We start from the raw sequence: 16,876 nt of genomic DNA, 5'->3' as shown, positions 1-16,876 counted from the left end.
CAGTTCAGATCAGACTTGAGAATGAGCTTATTCTGAACAAACATCTCAGACTTTCTGAGCTTCAGCACCTCTAGCAAGATATTTTAACAACAAGCAACTCAAGAGATCCAGAAGTTGGAGAGAGTTAGCTTTAGCTGAGCCAAAGAACATGTGGGATGCTAACCTAGCAAACATTTCAGACTTTTCTCTGTGAATTCTGAGAAATAATTTCCTATTTAATGACAGAGCTACACATCTTAACTCAGTCTCATTAAAACAGACTCTAATTCAGTGTCATCCATCCACATTAAAGTGCACTTACCCAAAATGTTTGTTGCATGAGCTCCAACAAAACCTGTCCAGGTAGAAGGCCACTTTGACAAACAGGAAGTGGAAGATTCCAAGCAGATTTATAGAAGGGGGAACCGGACTGTACTAAGTGTGGTCCAGTATAGAGGGGTGTTTTGTGGGTTTTTAAGGCTGATAATGATTATTCGCCAGAAATTTGGAGTAGATATTCATTTGCAGTAAATGAAAGTATTTAAAATCTTGGAGTTAAACTTACAAGAACACAAATTCTAACAGAAAACTTTGTTGATACGTTTTTGTTTTGTTTACAGATGTTAAGTTAACCCTTTAAAATCCTCACCAAGAAAAAGGCAATGAAAAAATTATTTCTTTATATTTCTTATCTCTTTGGGGCACTAATAACAACAATCAATGTTTTTTTTATGAAGAGACCCAGCGATTTTTTAAATATTGACCTCTACCAACATTTAAATGGCACATTTGTGTTCAGCAACTCCTTAGGCACCATAATATGTCAAAAGTATTACTTTGCCTTTGAAAATCACAGCAAACAGAGGCCTCATGTGAGGAGTGATTTTGCTCGTGTTAACTTCCTGTGAGCAGACTAACTTGCTCTGCATGCTATTTCAAAACACAGTGACATCTACTGGACTTTTTGTTGTATAATGTACCTTAGAGTGGTAGCTAATGAGGGGTAGAGATGGTTGAAACAGGTGGACTTAAGTAAAACCTATTTTTTCAATAAGTTTTAGTGTTGAAAAATGACATTTTTCGACATAGTATACTATGGCCTTTTTTTTGCACCAAAATTCATGATGATTTTTTTTTTTCAAAGAAAACCTTTCTGGAGTGTTTTTCACAACCTACTTTACATTCTTTCATCATATGGCACGTTTTTACAACATGTTGAAAAAGGACGTTTTTTTTCGACATAGTATACGATGACGTTTTTTTTGTGCCAAACTTCATGATTTTTTTTCAAAGAAAACCTTACCATTGTGTTTTTCATGGCCTCCTTTACATTATTTCATCATATAGCAAGTTTTTACATGTTGAAAAATACCATTTTTTTTCGGCATAGCATACTATGGCGTTTTTTTGCGCCAAAATTCATGATGATTTTTTTTTCAAAGAAAACCTTTCTGGAGTGTTTTTCACGGCCTCCTTTACATTATTTCATCATATGGCACGTTTTCACACCATGTTGAAAAATGACATTTTTCGACACACTATGGAGTTTTTTTGTGCCAAAATTCATGATTTTTTTTTTCAAAGAAAACCTTACCATAGTGTTTTTTACGGCCTCCTTTACATTATTTCATCATATGGCACGTTTTTACAACATGTTGGAAAAATGGCATTTTTTTCGACATAGTATAGTAAGGCGTTTTTTTGCGCCAAAATTCATGATGATTTTTTTTTCCAAAGAAAACCTTTCGGGAGTGTTTTTCACAGCCGGCTTTACATCATTTTATCATATTGCATGTTTTCACAACATGTTGAAAAATGACTTTTTTTTTCGACATAGTATACTATGGCGTTTTTTTTGCGCCAAAATTCATAATGATTTTTTTTTTCAAAGAAAACCTTTCTGGAGTGTTTTTCACGGCCTCCTTTACATTATTTCATCATGTGGCACGTTTTTACAACATGTTGAAAAATATCATTTTTTTTTGACATAGTATACTATGGCATTTTTTTGCGCCAAAATTCATGATTTTTTTTTTCAAAGAAAACCTTTCTGGAGTGTTTTTCACGCCCTCCTTTACATTATTTCATCATATGGCACATTTTTACAACATGTTGAAAAATCACATTTTTTTTCCGACTCAGCGGCATGCCTTCGTCCACCCGGCCTCCGTTGACTCGTCCCGCCTGCCGTCTCTGGAGCTGAAGCTGGATTGGAACAGACCACAGTACAGTCCAATCACGATGCCAGCTGCCTCTCAAAAGGCTCCTTCATCTGGCAGGTGGCGGCACTTCTTCTGAGGGGAAGCTGAGCTGGCAGCAGAACTTTGGAGATGTGTTCCAGTGGTTGGTGGATGTATGGGGAGATAGAGAGGGACCTTTGAATTGTTCACAAAGGAAAACAGGGAACTCATTGGTAGTTTTAGTTTAGGTGCTACTGCGGTGTGTTTTTGGGTTTTAAGAGGTGAACAGGAAGAGTGTTTTTTCCTATTGATTATCTTTTACTTTGTTCCTGATTGGAATGCCCATCAATGTCAACGTGAAGTTCACTTTTAGTTCTGTTTATTTATTTTTATTTTACGAACACCCATTTGTTTTTAACCCCCTCACATGTGTTGTTGTAAACTTACTCTTTCAAATAAATACTCGTCTAACCCTCTGGAAACCAGCATTTGGACATTTTTTGTGTTGCTCCTCACCTACTGACAGCTGTGGACTAAAGGCTATACTATGACGTTTTTAGAGCGACATGCTAAACTATGACGTTTTTAGAGCGACATGCTATACTATAGGCTTTTTTAATTTACATATTACTATGACATTTTTATTTTAGTTTTTTGTTTTAGTTTTTTTTTAGCAACATATAAGAATTTGAACAGTTTTAAAAATTACTATACTTTTACTTGTGCAATGAAATATTCTATGGCATTTTTTAGACAACATATTATACTCTGATGTTTTCTTGAATAACATTTTTTGAACCACACATCATACATGACAATTTTAGGCAACATCCTATCATTTTGCGCTTTTTGAACCACATAATAATCTATGTTTTTTTATTTTGCTGACATGCTATACTATGAACTACAGGCCATATTATGTTATTCTTGAAAAGTATACTATACTTTGACATTTTCTGAACTACATCCTATACTATGGCGTTATACACAGATTGCTTTGGTTACATGTTGATTTATAATCTAGATTATTTTCTGTTTTGTTTTTTGACAGGATTACCACAGACCTGACCGTGAACACCGTTGACACCCACCTGAGGGAGACGCTGCCTAAGATCTCAAGGCTGCTTGGTCGTGGTCTTTCTGGTCCTGCTCCAGAAAGCCTTCATCAACTACGTCTTCTTTTGAAGAGGCCCTCGGATGCTGCAATCTCTGACCTTCAGGAGGAACTGCTACTTTCACTCTGTAACGAGAAGGCAGTTATTTTAAAGACTCAGCTCCTGGTGGCTTTGAGTGAAAGTTTAACATCCATCAAAACAGAACTACAGACAGTTAAATCTGAGCGGTCGGTCAGTATTTCAAACATCAAGTCCGACCCTAAAGCACGCTGTGGGTGAAACGGAAACTTCACTCTCCACATCACCGACGACATCGTCACACTCCAAAGCAGAGCACCTGTCTGCTGAACTTTTAAAAGTGGACAATAAATGTGAAGAATGTGAGCAGCAGCAGCCTGTGAGCAGCGGAATAGATGTGATCAGAAAGAAGTCATTTTCTTTTTCCTTTTCTTTCTGGTTGACTTGATGCTGTCAGATGCAGATGTTGGAGCTGATTCTGATTTTTCAGGATAAAAAGCTGCTTTTCCTTCACAGACTTTTCAGGAAATTATTCTCTCAGGTTTTCTCTGCTATTTATATTTTTATTATCTGTGATTGTTTCATTATTTCATGATTGTAAAATAAAGTTTGAGGCATAAAGACTCATTTAGTTATTTGATTCCTGAAATCTTTGACGTAGCAGAACTAAACTTCCATTTTCTTTCTTGTACTTCTGATACTAGAACTAAACGTATCTTCAACACGGATCATCTGGTTTTAATGAATCAGCAGCAACATCATAACAACAAATGAGACAATTTTCCACAAATTCATGAAACATGTCATTTAAAACTATCAGAGTCTGTTTTAGTGTCAAATTAAAGCTGATTACTGACAACTAGAACATTAATGTTATTGTTTTAATCACATTTAAGTTTCCTGAACATTACATTAATGTCAACCAGCCACAGTTTTATGAACTTAATGAACAACATTACAGGAACACAACACACTTCAGCTGCTGACAGAAAACAACACAAATATCATTAGCTTGATGCTACATTTAGCTGCTAACCAGGACTGGTCAGTTAGCTCGGTTAGCATTGCTAATTCACATTAAAGCTAATATTCACTGGATGCTAACTCTCTTCTCTGGTCAACACACAAATAAACTCCACCAACTCCTGGGGTTCACTGCTCACATTATATCTGACTCTGAAGTTGAACATAAAGTTCATTAAAACCGGCACCGATCAGTAAATTATCATTTATTACCGACCAGCTGTCGGAGTCCTTCAGTGTCTGTTGGTCCAGTCAGCAGAAGGACTGAATTACTGAACTGAAAACTGATTAAAACAAGACGACAGTAAAACTGTCAGTGGAAAATGTGCAGCTGCTCCACCGATAAATACCAACAAACTTAAACAAACTTGGTGGAAGTGTTGCTTTTAGTGATTTTTTAATAAATAGCAAATATGAGGCTTTAATTTTTCTGGAAGTAAAAGGAAACGTTGTGAATCCGTAGTTTAACTAACTAACTAACCCCACGTGCCCCCCGGAAGATCCGCCACTGCTTAAAATAGACTCGTCCTACACATTCTGTTGCCCGCCGGCGTCTCCGCATCTTCCTGTCTCTGCCAGCTCTTCTGCTGCTGCCAGACACACACACACTGTTACTCATTCACATTCACAGCTAGTCGCGTATCTGCTGCGATGAAACGTTTCAGTCACATCGTCGGGATGCAGTCATGTGATCATCAGATGGCACAAAGAGCAGAACTTCTTCCTCCTCCTTTCAGAGAAGCCACTCAGCAGCCAGATTTCAACAGAGCTTCCCTTCCTGTTCACACAGAATAAGCTGCTTGAGTTTGATACGTTTGTTGGAGGAAAATGAAATGAGAAAATGCTGTCTCAGATATCTGAATGAAGCCATTTTAAAGCCAGCTAGTTTGCAAAGCTTCAAATATTTGTTGTTTCTCTGAGAATTTAGTTAATGTAAGCATTAATTTGAGGAACGTTACAGCAGTCCACTAACAGATCTGCTGTTTATCAGCAAACTAATTCAAGTCTCATGTCCCCAAAATATGTTTTTTTCTTCTGAGTTCAAAATACTGCAAAGATGGTTCATTTCACCCTGACTGTGTTACCCCTGGTTTTAATTCTATTCCAAGTGGATTGTTTTAGTGTCAGCAGCTTTAAATACAGCCGGGCTACTGCTTCAGGAAGAAGACTCTCTCTGCATCTGTGATTGTTGGTGTTCAGCATAACAGCTGACCACATGGCAGGCGTGAATGGCTGTGTGAGACCAGAGTGTCCTATTACTTCTAACTTTCTCTCTGACTAATCATTTTACTCGGAAATATTACCGAATCCACAGCCCATGGGTGTTTTATTAACTCCTGTTCATGGTGAGTTTGTCAGAAATGCTGCCATTATAAAATCAGTGGCTCGGTAACACAGCTCTTAAGAAACTTGTAGAATTACTGAACTGTGTTTCAGTCGCTCTTTTATACTTGCTTCATTGTCTAGCATCAGAAACAGAATGCTATGTAAATGAAAACAGCTTCATTGGGAATTCAGATAAACTAAAATGCTGCATATATGAGCTCAGAGGGCAGGAGAAAACAACAGATGTAAACATCTACTGAGTTTAGTCGCACTCAAGTGCAACAGAAGACGTTAAACATCGGCAACCACCCAGTCCTTGTTTACTGATCTCAAACCAGCCTTACAGTTTCTGCAAAGCAGCAGTCTCTTCAGGTCCTCAAATGCTGGGAGTGCATGAGGACTCCTGTGTTCCGTCTTACAGCAGAACAACAGAACAGCTGGTGCTCTTTGCTCATGGCTGAGACATTTCAGAGTTAGCAGAAGCAGCTCGAGTAACTCAATAAACCTGCCGTACTGAGAAGCAGCTGCTCGTTTAGAAGGCTTCAGTGGGCAGCGAGGGGGTTGGATTATTCAAAGTTTCATCTGGACGACTGCTGGCTCCTCAGTTTCCCACAGCTTTTATTTCACATCACCGAGACAAACACATTAAATTTTCACCAAATGGGTCCTTTAACCCTCCTGTTGTCCTCATTTACAGGCACCAAAAAATATAGTTTCCTTGTCTGAAAAAAATTCAGCAAAAAAATTCCCCAAATTTCGGAAAATTTGCAAAACCTTCTGGAAAAAAAATCCAATAATTCCTTAAAAAATTCCCCTAAAAGTTTTATTTTTAAAAAATCTCCCAAATTTGGCAAGAAAATTCTTGTAAATATTTTCAAAAAATTAGTAAAAATCTTCCCAAAAAAAATCCTAAAAATATCTAAAGTGATTCCATATATATCAGTAAAACTTCTAATATTTTCTTTAAGAACATTCACATAAAAATCACCAAAATCCATTGTTCTTAAGAAACATTTTTAACATTTTTTTCCACCAAAAAATGTTTAAAGATTTCACAAAAATGTTGAAAATGTGGACATCAGAAGTTTCACTGTGAATATGTATTTTTTCCCCACATTTTCAAACTTTAAAACAGATCAATTTGACCCACAGGACGACACGAGGGTTGATATCACCTGTTTCCTGTATGTTCTGATATATTCACTGAGGCTGTTTCCATTGCTGCTTGTCGCTTTGTTCTCTTGTGATATACAGATTTGGTTTGTTTTATTTTTGTTTTTATGTTCAACATTTCAGATGTTAATGCTTAAACTGCAATGAAGCACAAATACACATGGATCTATGTTGATATTCATGATTAAATATCACCTCTACCAGCGGATATTTCCTGTTTCACTGTACTTTGGATTTTAAGTTAAAGAGAATAAAAGATTACAGTAATATTCATAATATTATGTTTGTCATAGCTCAGTGAAGCTGACCCCCCACCCACATAAAAAAATCCAAGTAAACAGGCTAGTGGTTAGCGCATCGTTTGTGCTGATTTGTGCCGTTAAAAATTTCGTTTGTGCTGCTACAGTTTTTGAGATATTAAAGATTATTTTTTAGGTCATTCAGAGGTTATCATCCCCCCAGCTTGCTCCAAAATGAACCAGACTGGTCTACTTTTTTAGTGCTTCGTTTGTGCTGATTTGTGCTGTTAAAATTTTCGTTTGTGCTGCGATACTTTCTGAGATATCACAAGTTTGATTTTTGCGCGATGATGTCCTCACTCCCCCCCAAAATTAACTACACTGTTTTTTTGTTTTTTTACTTTATTTGTCCCCAAGGAGCAATCTACTTTTATAGCGCTTTGTTTGTGCTGATTTGTGCCGCTAAAATATTTGTTTGTACTGCTACGGTTTCTGAGACATTATGGGTTTTATTTACAGACGATCACATGACCCGAATTGATGACGTCTGTGGTCTGCGCCATAGACATCAACACCACCGGCTTTCACCAGCTGCCGCCTGCAATACCGTGACCCGAATTGATGACGTCTGTGGTCTGCGACGTTTATAACGTGTTGATGTATATAATGTGTATAATAACTAATGTAATAACATCTGAGGATGTTCAACCTGTGTTATTGATGGAAAATGTCTTTTTGAAATGACTTTGTGCCTTTGTGTGTACATTTGTTCAATAAAATTTGGTTAAAAAAACGTAAAATGTATTTTTGTTAAATAATTTACATTTTTAATGAACTGTGCTTTATATTTACTTTGCCAATCACATTTCTGTCATAAGATAATAAATGAAATTGCTTCAAGGTTTATTTAGGAGCATGGAGCATTTAAAAAAAAAAACATTCAGCACTCCTCATTAAGAACTACACAAAATAGCAGTCTTTCACAGCCAATCAACAAGACACACACATTCAATGACCTTTACACAATTTTACCATTTCAGTGGTATTTTTACAACCTTCAGATAAATCTGATTTCTAGACATGGTAAGTGCACTTGTAAAATACCGAGGTTTTAGTTAAAATACTAAGTTAACACATGGCATAGCTAACATGGCATAGCTAACATGGTATAGCTAACATGGTATCGCTAACATTTTCAAAATTAAACAGGTAATACTTCATTTGCAAATGCACAAAAGACCCAAGTAAGCATGTGTAGATTGCTGGAGACTGATATGCTTTGTGTCTCCAGGCAGATTATATAGGCCAGAATTAATGTTTTGATCAGTGCTAATCATAGTTGGTGTTTTTTTTTTTTTTTTAACTAGATGCCCCGAAAGCCATCAGTAGACAGGGATTCTATTTTTGCTGTTCTCTGCACTTCAAAAGAGGCCATAGTCGAGAATGGCAAAATAGCCACTCCAGCTGCCCCTGTCTGGACAGAGCTGAGTCAGCAGTTAGAAGGCAAGATGTCTGCAAAGGCCCTGTACACCTTTGTGAAGCTGAACAGACATAACATCTGGTCAGTGTTGCAATTCAGTGACCAGGAAAGTGATCCTGAAAGTACTGTTGACACGAAGTCAGACTCAGGTTGCATTTCTCCTGGACAAAAAGATTGTCAGGCTTTTCAGCTTGAAGTATCTTTTGAGGAATGGGTTAAATTTATTCCAGAAAAATTGCAATACAAAGACAAGTTTTCTCCATCTCAGAAAAGGGAATACACAGTTTTGAAGCCTGGCACTTGGATTCATGTCATAAATGATCTGTTGTGGAAGAATATAAAAAACTCCTGCACATTTGTGTTCCAAAGAGCCAAGGTTTATCCAACTGTCACCAATGATTACATACAGATTAGAGGCTACTGTAAGGAGTGCAATGGCCATTTTGAAATGAAATGTGACAGAGAGCCAGCAATTAATAGTCCAATGATGCTCCAATGTTACATAAAAAATACAGACATCTCCCTGCACACTGGCTGTTCCAAGCGGTTCATGTCTGGAAACCTGCGTGAACAGACTGCGAAAGAGCTGTGAGAGGGCAGGATGGAACCAACTGTATGGAGGTCAGCAAAGGCAGCAGATCTAATAGATGTTGTACTTGTACTTTGTCATGGCAAAAATAACCCCAATAGAGTTTATGTTTCTATATTTACAAAAAGTAAATGTCCACAATCATAACTATGACTGGATATATGAAACCAATTTATTTACCATCTGGAGTTCACCAATATCAAAAAAGAGCAATGTCTTCCCGACAGTCCACGCCACAATACACCCCCCTTATGCACCACACCTGTGTCAGTTAGTGTGGCCTTCAAATAAACAGGTATCTAGTTCACAGCACCACTCATTGGTTGCTGATTAAAATGGCTCCAACAGAATATATATATAATTTAATAAAACTCCATATAGAAAAACCCGGCTCCCTAAAAAACAATATAGGTATACATAAATCACTTAACCGGTAATGTCACAGTTTTTATGCAGAAAAAATTTGAGATTTACCTTTCGTTCCTTCCTGTATTGGTAACATCCTACAACTTCACTTTGCCGCTGACTGAATAACAGTTAATTATTACAACGTTCTGTAAAAAGCGCAGAACGCTGCAGCTGGTGAAAGCCATAGAAAGCCATTGCCACAGACGGTGGTGTTGATGTCTATATGGCGCAGACCACAGACGTCATCAATTCGGGTCATGTGATCGTCTGTAAATAAAACCCATAATGTCTCAGAAACCGTAGCAGTACAAACGAATATTTTAGCGGCACAAATCAGCACAAACAAAGCGCTATAAAAGTAGATTGCTCCTTGGCGACAAATAAAGTAAAAAAAACAGTGTAGTTAATTTTGGGGGGGAGTGAGGACATCATCACGCAAAAATCAAACTTGTAACATCTCAGAAATTATAGCAGCACAAACGAAAATTTTAACAGCACAAATCAGCACAAACGAAGCACTAACCACTAGCCTGTTTGCTAGGATTTTTTATGTGGGTGGGGGGTCAGCTTCACTGAGCTGTCTGTCATACAGTTGCAAAAAAACTAATTTGTGAATGAGTGGCTATGTAAAATTATACTTACAGTCAATATACATATTAATGGGATGTAATTTGACTGCTGTAATGCACTGATAAAATACGGCATCCAAACACATGCGATTCACTCTGCTTGGTCCCACAGTTTATCTGCCTCCATCACAGGCAGGACAGCGCCGGTCGATACATGCATGCATGCATCCTGTGACATTTCCTGCGCTGTTCTTTTTTTAGCTCCGAGCTGTTAGAGCGCTACGTCACTGCGACTGTCTGGCCTCTGCACTCTGCATCTTAATCAGGCTGCCTCTTATATGGCGTTCACAGCGCAGGATTGGTCCACGAAATCCATCACCGAAAGCATCTCTGCAATTTGCTTTGCTGCTGTAGTAACAGCAGGTTCTGAATGGCTTGTATTTGAGCAGCAGAGAGAATCAGAGCTAAGATTTACCCCGTTCATTTCATGAGATATGGCTGATATTTGCTAAGACCAGACCTACAGCGAAGTGATCCTACTAACAAGTACTGTGTGCGCCGCCAATGTTGATGAATCTGCAGCTGAAAATAGAAAATAGTGGTTGGTGGTTGATGGATTTGAGTTTTATTATTATTATTTTAACATAATTCAGTAGGAACCAATGGTCCGAGAAGTGAGGAAGCATTGGGAGACGGACAAACGCATTGTTGGGTTTGGAATGATCGCAGCAGCTTTGTAGTTTAGCTACTTAACAGCAAATCCTAAGTGAAAATTATAATTTCCCAGAACCCAAACAGCCCAGAATATGAGCACAGACAAGCAGGAAATCCTCCTACTGAGATGTGAAGAGAAGAGACGGTGTCTACGTAGCTCCATTCTTACCTGAATGAAATCTGCATCTCTGAGAAACTTTACATCTGGCTTCCGCTCTCACCACAGCACAGAATCAGCCCGACTAAAAATAGTAAAAGATCGTGGAATGAATCCGGACAAAGGAAAGATATCAGTTACTGTGCTTCTAGACTGAAGGGCTTCTCTAACTCAGTTTCAGAACCATATTTACATTTTAGGCAAAGTTCTAAGCAGCTTTAAGTCTTTTCTAAGGGGAATAGATTCTGTGGTGTCTCTGGGTTCCTGTGATCTCCCTCAGGGCTCTGTTCTGGAGCCAACATTTTTTAATTTACACATTCTGCCCACAATGTTGAATTTCAACCCTACGCTGATGATACACACTTCTACATTTTTACTCACCTGATGACATTAAAGCCTGTTTTATGCTTTCCGCGTCCGCGAGGTCCGTGCGGCTCCCTGCCGAAAAATTGCGTCATTTTAGCAGCCACGCCCCCTCGAGCGGCCGTTCTCACGCGGAAAATTTCCGCGCTGTGCACCTCCACATTTTTCTAACGGAGCCGCGCAGAAAAACATGGCAGAGGACCTACTCGTAGCTGAAGTCTAGAAATACGTGCACTTACACGTGGTGTAAACAATGGCAGACTTCTTCTACTCTAGCTAAGTACCAGAGTAGACCAGGTAGACGTGTGTTTGCGATACACTGCCCCCTGCAGTTTGGGAGCAGATGCCGCACAGAGTATAAGTGCACACACGTTCTCTAGCGCGGATTTCCGTGCGGCTCATTTCCGCGCAGCTCGTTCATGTGGAAAGTATATAGGCTGGAATATACTTTCCGCACGAACGAGCGGAAATCAGCCGCACGGAAATCCGTGCGAGAGAACGTGTGTGCATTTATACTCCGTGCGCGTCTGCTTCCAAACTGCAGGGGGCAGTGTAGCTCAAACACACGTCTACCTGGTCTACTCTGGTACTAAACTAGAGAAGAAGAAGTTTGCCATGGTTTACACCACTTACAACACGGCATTTTACCGAATAAAAGCATTTCAGCAGTTAGTTTTATTTCACACCATGAATAGTTCATAACCCGGTTACCACGGTGATCTCTGTGTGATGAATCGTATAAGTTCACGTATTTCTAGACTTCAGCTACGAGTAGGTCCTGGCCCTCCGCCATGTTCTTCCGTTCGGCTCCGTCCGCGTTGGTTAGAAAAACGTGGAGGTGCGCGGAGCGGAAGAAAGGCTCATTTACAAAAGCTGGCTGAGAGCACAAAACATGAAGCAGAGGACCTTGGTGTCGTCTTTGTTTGCGATGCACCCTTTGAATCCCAGGTGGGAAACATCACTTGAAATGCTTTCCTGTCTGAAGAAGACGCTGAAAGACGCATTCATGCTTTTATTTTTCGCAGACCTGCTGTCACAGCTCCCAAAGAATTGTTTGAGATTTATATGATCTAACTCTATTTCTCTAGTATTAAACCAAAATATTTCATTAACTACTGGATACATTACCATATAACTTTGTTCAGATATTAGTAAACAGCCTCACAGAGATGCTAACATCACTGCAGACTAGAGAAATGTATTAACCCTCCTGTTGTCTTCATTTACAAGCAAAAAATATTGTTTCCTTGTCTGAAAAAAATCCAAAAATTCTGCAAAAAAATTCTGAAAATTTGCAAAACCTTCAGGAAGAAAATTCCTTTAAAAGTTTACCTTAAAAGTTTCATTTTTACAAAATCTCCCAAATTTGGCAAGAAAATTCTTGTAAATATTTTCAAAAAGTGAACAAATATCTTCCCAAAAAATCCTAAAAATATCTAAAGTGATTCCATATATATCAGTAAAACTTCTAATATTTTCATTAAGAACATTCATTAAAAAAATCAACCAAAATCCAGCGAAACTTTTTTTGTGAAGCAACATTTTTAACATTTCTTTTCCACCAAAAAATGTTCAAAGATTTGCCAAAAATGTTGAAAATGTGGACATCAGAGGTTTCACTGTCAAAATATTTTTTTTTCTCCACATTTTCAAGCTTTAAAATGGGTAAATTTTGACCTGCAGGACGACACGAGGGTTAATTAATCACTTCAAAACTGCGGAGCAGTCGTTGCACTATTACCTCAAACTGCTTCTTCTTTATTTATTGAGTGTGTATATACTTATATATATTCTATATGAATGCACTATCTGTAATATTTACTGGTGATTTTTATGTAGTGTATATGAAAAAAAATTTAAGGATTTCATTAGAGTAGTTTTTCTTGCTGAAGCAGTAAACCACTCTGAAATATAAGGAACAAAAAAAAAATCACACCTTCAGCTTCCCTGAAATAAAGAATTTCACCTCTGGCTCCATTAAAGGGCCTTGCAGCCCATCAGGAAGAGCACACGAGTCTGATGAGACCAAACAACAGCATGTGTGTGTGAGCTGAAAACTCAGTTTGAGCAGGTATGTGTGCAACACTGTCTGATCGGAGCACGTGTAGCATCCGAGGACATGCTGTATTCTTATTTAAGTGGCCGTGTGGAGGAACATTATGTACCTGACTGTGTATCGCTCAGAGCGCTCAGGCAAGCAGCTGCCGAATCACAGCTCTGAATCTCCTCTGAGTCGGTGAAGTCATAAATGTCATCAATCCAAGTCTTGTGAAGCAGTGTTAACGTGAGGCCCACAGGAGTCCCTAAAAATGGAGTTTAACTCTCCTGTTGTCCTCATTTACAGGCACCAAAAAATATTGTTTCATTGTCTGAAAAAAATTTAAAATTCTGCAAAAAAATTCTCCAAAGTACCCCCCCCAAATTTGTCAAGAAAATTCTAGTAAATATTTTCAAAAAATGAGTAAAAATCTTTTAAAAAAAATCCTAAAAATATCTAAAGTGATTCCATATATCAGTAAAACTTGTAATATTTTCTTTAAGAACATTCACATAAAAATCAACCAAAATCCAGTGAATTTCACTGGATTTTGGTTGTTTTTTATGTGAATGTTCTTAAACATTTTTAACATTTCTTTTTTCCCACCAAAAAAATGTTCAAAGATTTCCCAAAAATGTTGAAAACGTGAACATCAGAAGTTTCACTGTGAAAATATTTTTTTTTTCCACATTTTTAAACTTTAAACTGGATCAATTTGACCCGCAGGACGACACAGGAGTTAAACAGGACAGGATTATTTTTACTGATTCACACCACGGACTAAATATGAGAAAGATCAGTGACTTTACATTGACTCAAAGTCGTTTCAAAAGTCATTTTCACACCGCCACCTAAACTGCCAGTTAGTCAGCAATGAGGAATGTGACTCATGGGTTTGACATATAAAACATTTTATGAGCAATTATGTTAAAGAGCTGCATTCTTGTGTAATTTCACTCACTTAATTTCCATACATGATTAGCATTGTTTTAGTCCACGAACCAATTAAAGCGTCTTTTAAATGGCTTAAGTCCCTGTTTTACACAATAACACACTGAAAAACACCACTACATCCTGAAATCCTCTCTAGTTCAGTAATTATTGCTGTTTAAAGAAGGATTTATAGATGATTTGATCAAAATTAAAGCATAAACACCTCCCATACGGTTTGACCCAGATCTGAAAGTTGTTTTCTATGTTAAGCCAGAGATCTTGTTGGCAGATCAGGGTCACTGATAAAACTCTGATCTGGGGGTTTACGTGACCATTCATAAGCTGTGTGGATATTTGGCAGCATTAACGCTCACAGTGTGATAATGCATCTGCTGAACCTGGAGATATAAAAACAACGTGAGAGAATGTGAAGTCAGAAGGTAAATGTGCATCATTTTATATCGGTCTGAATTCTACCACAGACAAAATAAAGAAGAGAGGATGGAAAAATTTTGTTATTGTAATATTTGTTCATTTGAAAGGACTTTTATTTTGTGGTGATTTTACATTTTTTTGCCCTGACTTTGTGCCTTTTATGCTTCTTTTGGGACATTTTTGAATCTTTCTATGTTCATTTTGAGTTAATTCTGTATATCTTTACAGTGATTTTGCTTTTTTTCGTGATTTCGTGCCATTTTGTGATGATTTTGCGTTTTTGTTGTTATTGTACATCTTTTTGTAGAAAGTTTTGAGTCTTTCTGTGCTGATTTCACATATTTTGTGGTTATTTTGAGTCTTTTTGTGTTGGTTTCACATGTTTTTGTAACAATTTCACACATATTTGTGGTGATTTTGTGCCTTCTATGCATTTTTGAGTCTTCCTGTCTTGATTTTTTCTTACGAAGTGCTTCATTTCACATCTGAAATCACTACCACTCTTCAGTCTGTCACTTTTGGGATGAACTTCTCAAATCTCTTGTCAAGAGAACTCACAAGAAGCAATAATAATAATAACTACTTATATAGAGCCTTTCTGAAACCAAGTGTCAGGGTGCTCCACAATAAAGTAAAAAATTAACAGAAGGCCTTATGATAAAAGGAAGTTTTCAGTATTTTTAGATGATTGATGAATAATGATTAGAAAAAGAATCACCCAGAAATTTCTAGGGGTTTAGAGCATAAAGAAAAGCGTACTGATGATTGGACAAAACCATCTAACTCGAGAACCTCCTACGATCTGGAGTCTTAAACATATGGATGAACCCATACTGAGCATTTATGTGCACAGATCTCCATGGCAACTGAGCAAACGCTGCCTGCTGATACGCTTGTGTTGTAGTTGATAGTTGATGCCGGTGGATAGAGGCGGGTAAGTGGACCTTGGAACTACTGTTTACAGGATGAAGTGCTACGATGAAAATGATAAAATAACTGAAAAGGGAAGCAGATTGTCTTCACCTTGTTTTTCTTCTCATCATGATTTGATGCGTTAAATGTTCATATTTATGGAACAGTCATGTGAAAGTTGTGTATTGTTCTTGCTGTGATTTGACGGTCACTGGAACTTCCAGAATTGTTTTTTCTTTGTCTTCTGTGGTGACTTCATGCTGAACTATGAGTTGGTGAAAGTTCAGCTAATGAAGTCATCACTGTTTGTTTTTGACAGTCCTGCTTGTCTTTCCTTATTTGCCACATCTGATGTTCCATTAAAGGACCTGCTCAGCTTTTAGCAACGTGTAAACAAAGAAGTGCTTTGTTTACAGCTTCGTCTAACGCTGACTATCTCTGTTTGCCGTAGGGACGCTGTCATAATCCAGTTAGGGGAGTTCAAACAGCGTTACCATTAGTGACAGAAATGATGGTCAGAGTAACAAAACAAAGTCCAAACTGTTGTAAAATGATCCTATAAGGAAACTAAAGAAAATGTCCTCATCACTTCTCCACTCTTCCTGCCAGTACCATGAAGTTTTTCTTCTTTATTTTCTTCCTCTTCTTGATTCAGGTGTGGCTTTAATGTGTGGAAAGGTGATATTTACAGTGACGGGAATCTTACATGAACACAAGAATGATGACAACCTGAGCAACCAGAACGACCTGATCACCGCTGCGGCTGTGTTTCCGGCTGTAGTTGGACTCCAGGCAGCTGGCAGGAGGCCGATGACGAAGAGGCCCTCTGGCTGTAAACACTACCTGCTGCTCTCTGCATTATTCAACAGAGCGTTTGGCCCCAGCTGCTGCTGTGACGTTGTGTAACTCTTTTAATATCCCCTCTCTGAATCGGTGTCGGGTCTTGTTGGGAAGGAAGGATGTGATTCAGAATTCTGTCATAATCCACAAGAACTGGTACGACCAGGGAGGCTGTTGGTGTGTGTTTTGTTTGCTCCAGTGTATGTGTCTCACTGTAAGCATGAGATTAGCGGCAGCAAGCCAGACTGGTGCTACCAACCTCCTCCCTCTTCTAAAGGATTGACCCTGTGAACTGCGGTCTACTGTGGACTAACAACCCTTTAATTTAGAAATAAGCTGTGAGTGTGGAGGCAACAATAAAGAAGAAGAGTTCAGGACAACCGAG

General features: G+C 38.2%; 1 long non-coding RNA gene across 1 annotated transcript; it reads right to left on the bottom strand.

Annotated features, from left to right (window-relative positions):
- Window positions 1-638: 638 nt before the first annotated feature.
- LOC111588702 (uncharacterized) lies at window positions 639-11,696 on the bottom strand. The gene is made up of 4 exons (XR_008601529.1): window positions 11,352-11,696; window positions 10,983-11,055; window positions 3,251-3,399; window positions 639-2,354 (listed from the first exon to the last, which is right to left on the bottom strand). It is a non-coding gene; the product is annotated as an uncharacterized LOC111588702 (long non-coding RNA).
- Between the last annotated feature and the right edge of the window lie 5,180 nt (window positions 11,697-16,876).

This window comes from Amphiprion ocellaris, chromosome 4 (assembly GCF_022539595.1).
Source record: "Amphiprion ocellaris isolate individual 3 ecotype Okinawa chromosome 4, ASM2253959v1, whole genome shotgun sequence".
NCBI classification, from domain to species: domain Eukaryota; kingdom Metazoa; phylum Chordata; class Actinopteri; family Pomacentridae; genus Amphiprion; species Amphiprion ocellaris.
Note: the sequence above shows the minus strand (reverse complement) of the source record. Positions and strands in the feature narration are given on the sequence as shown.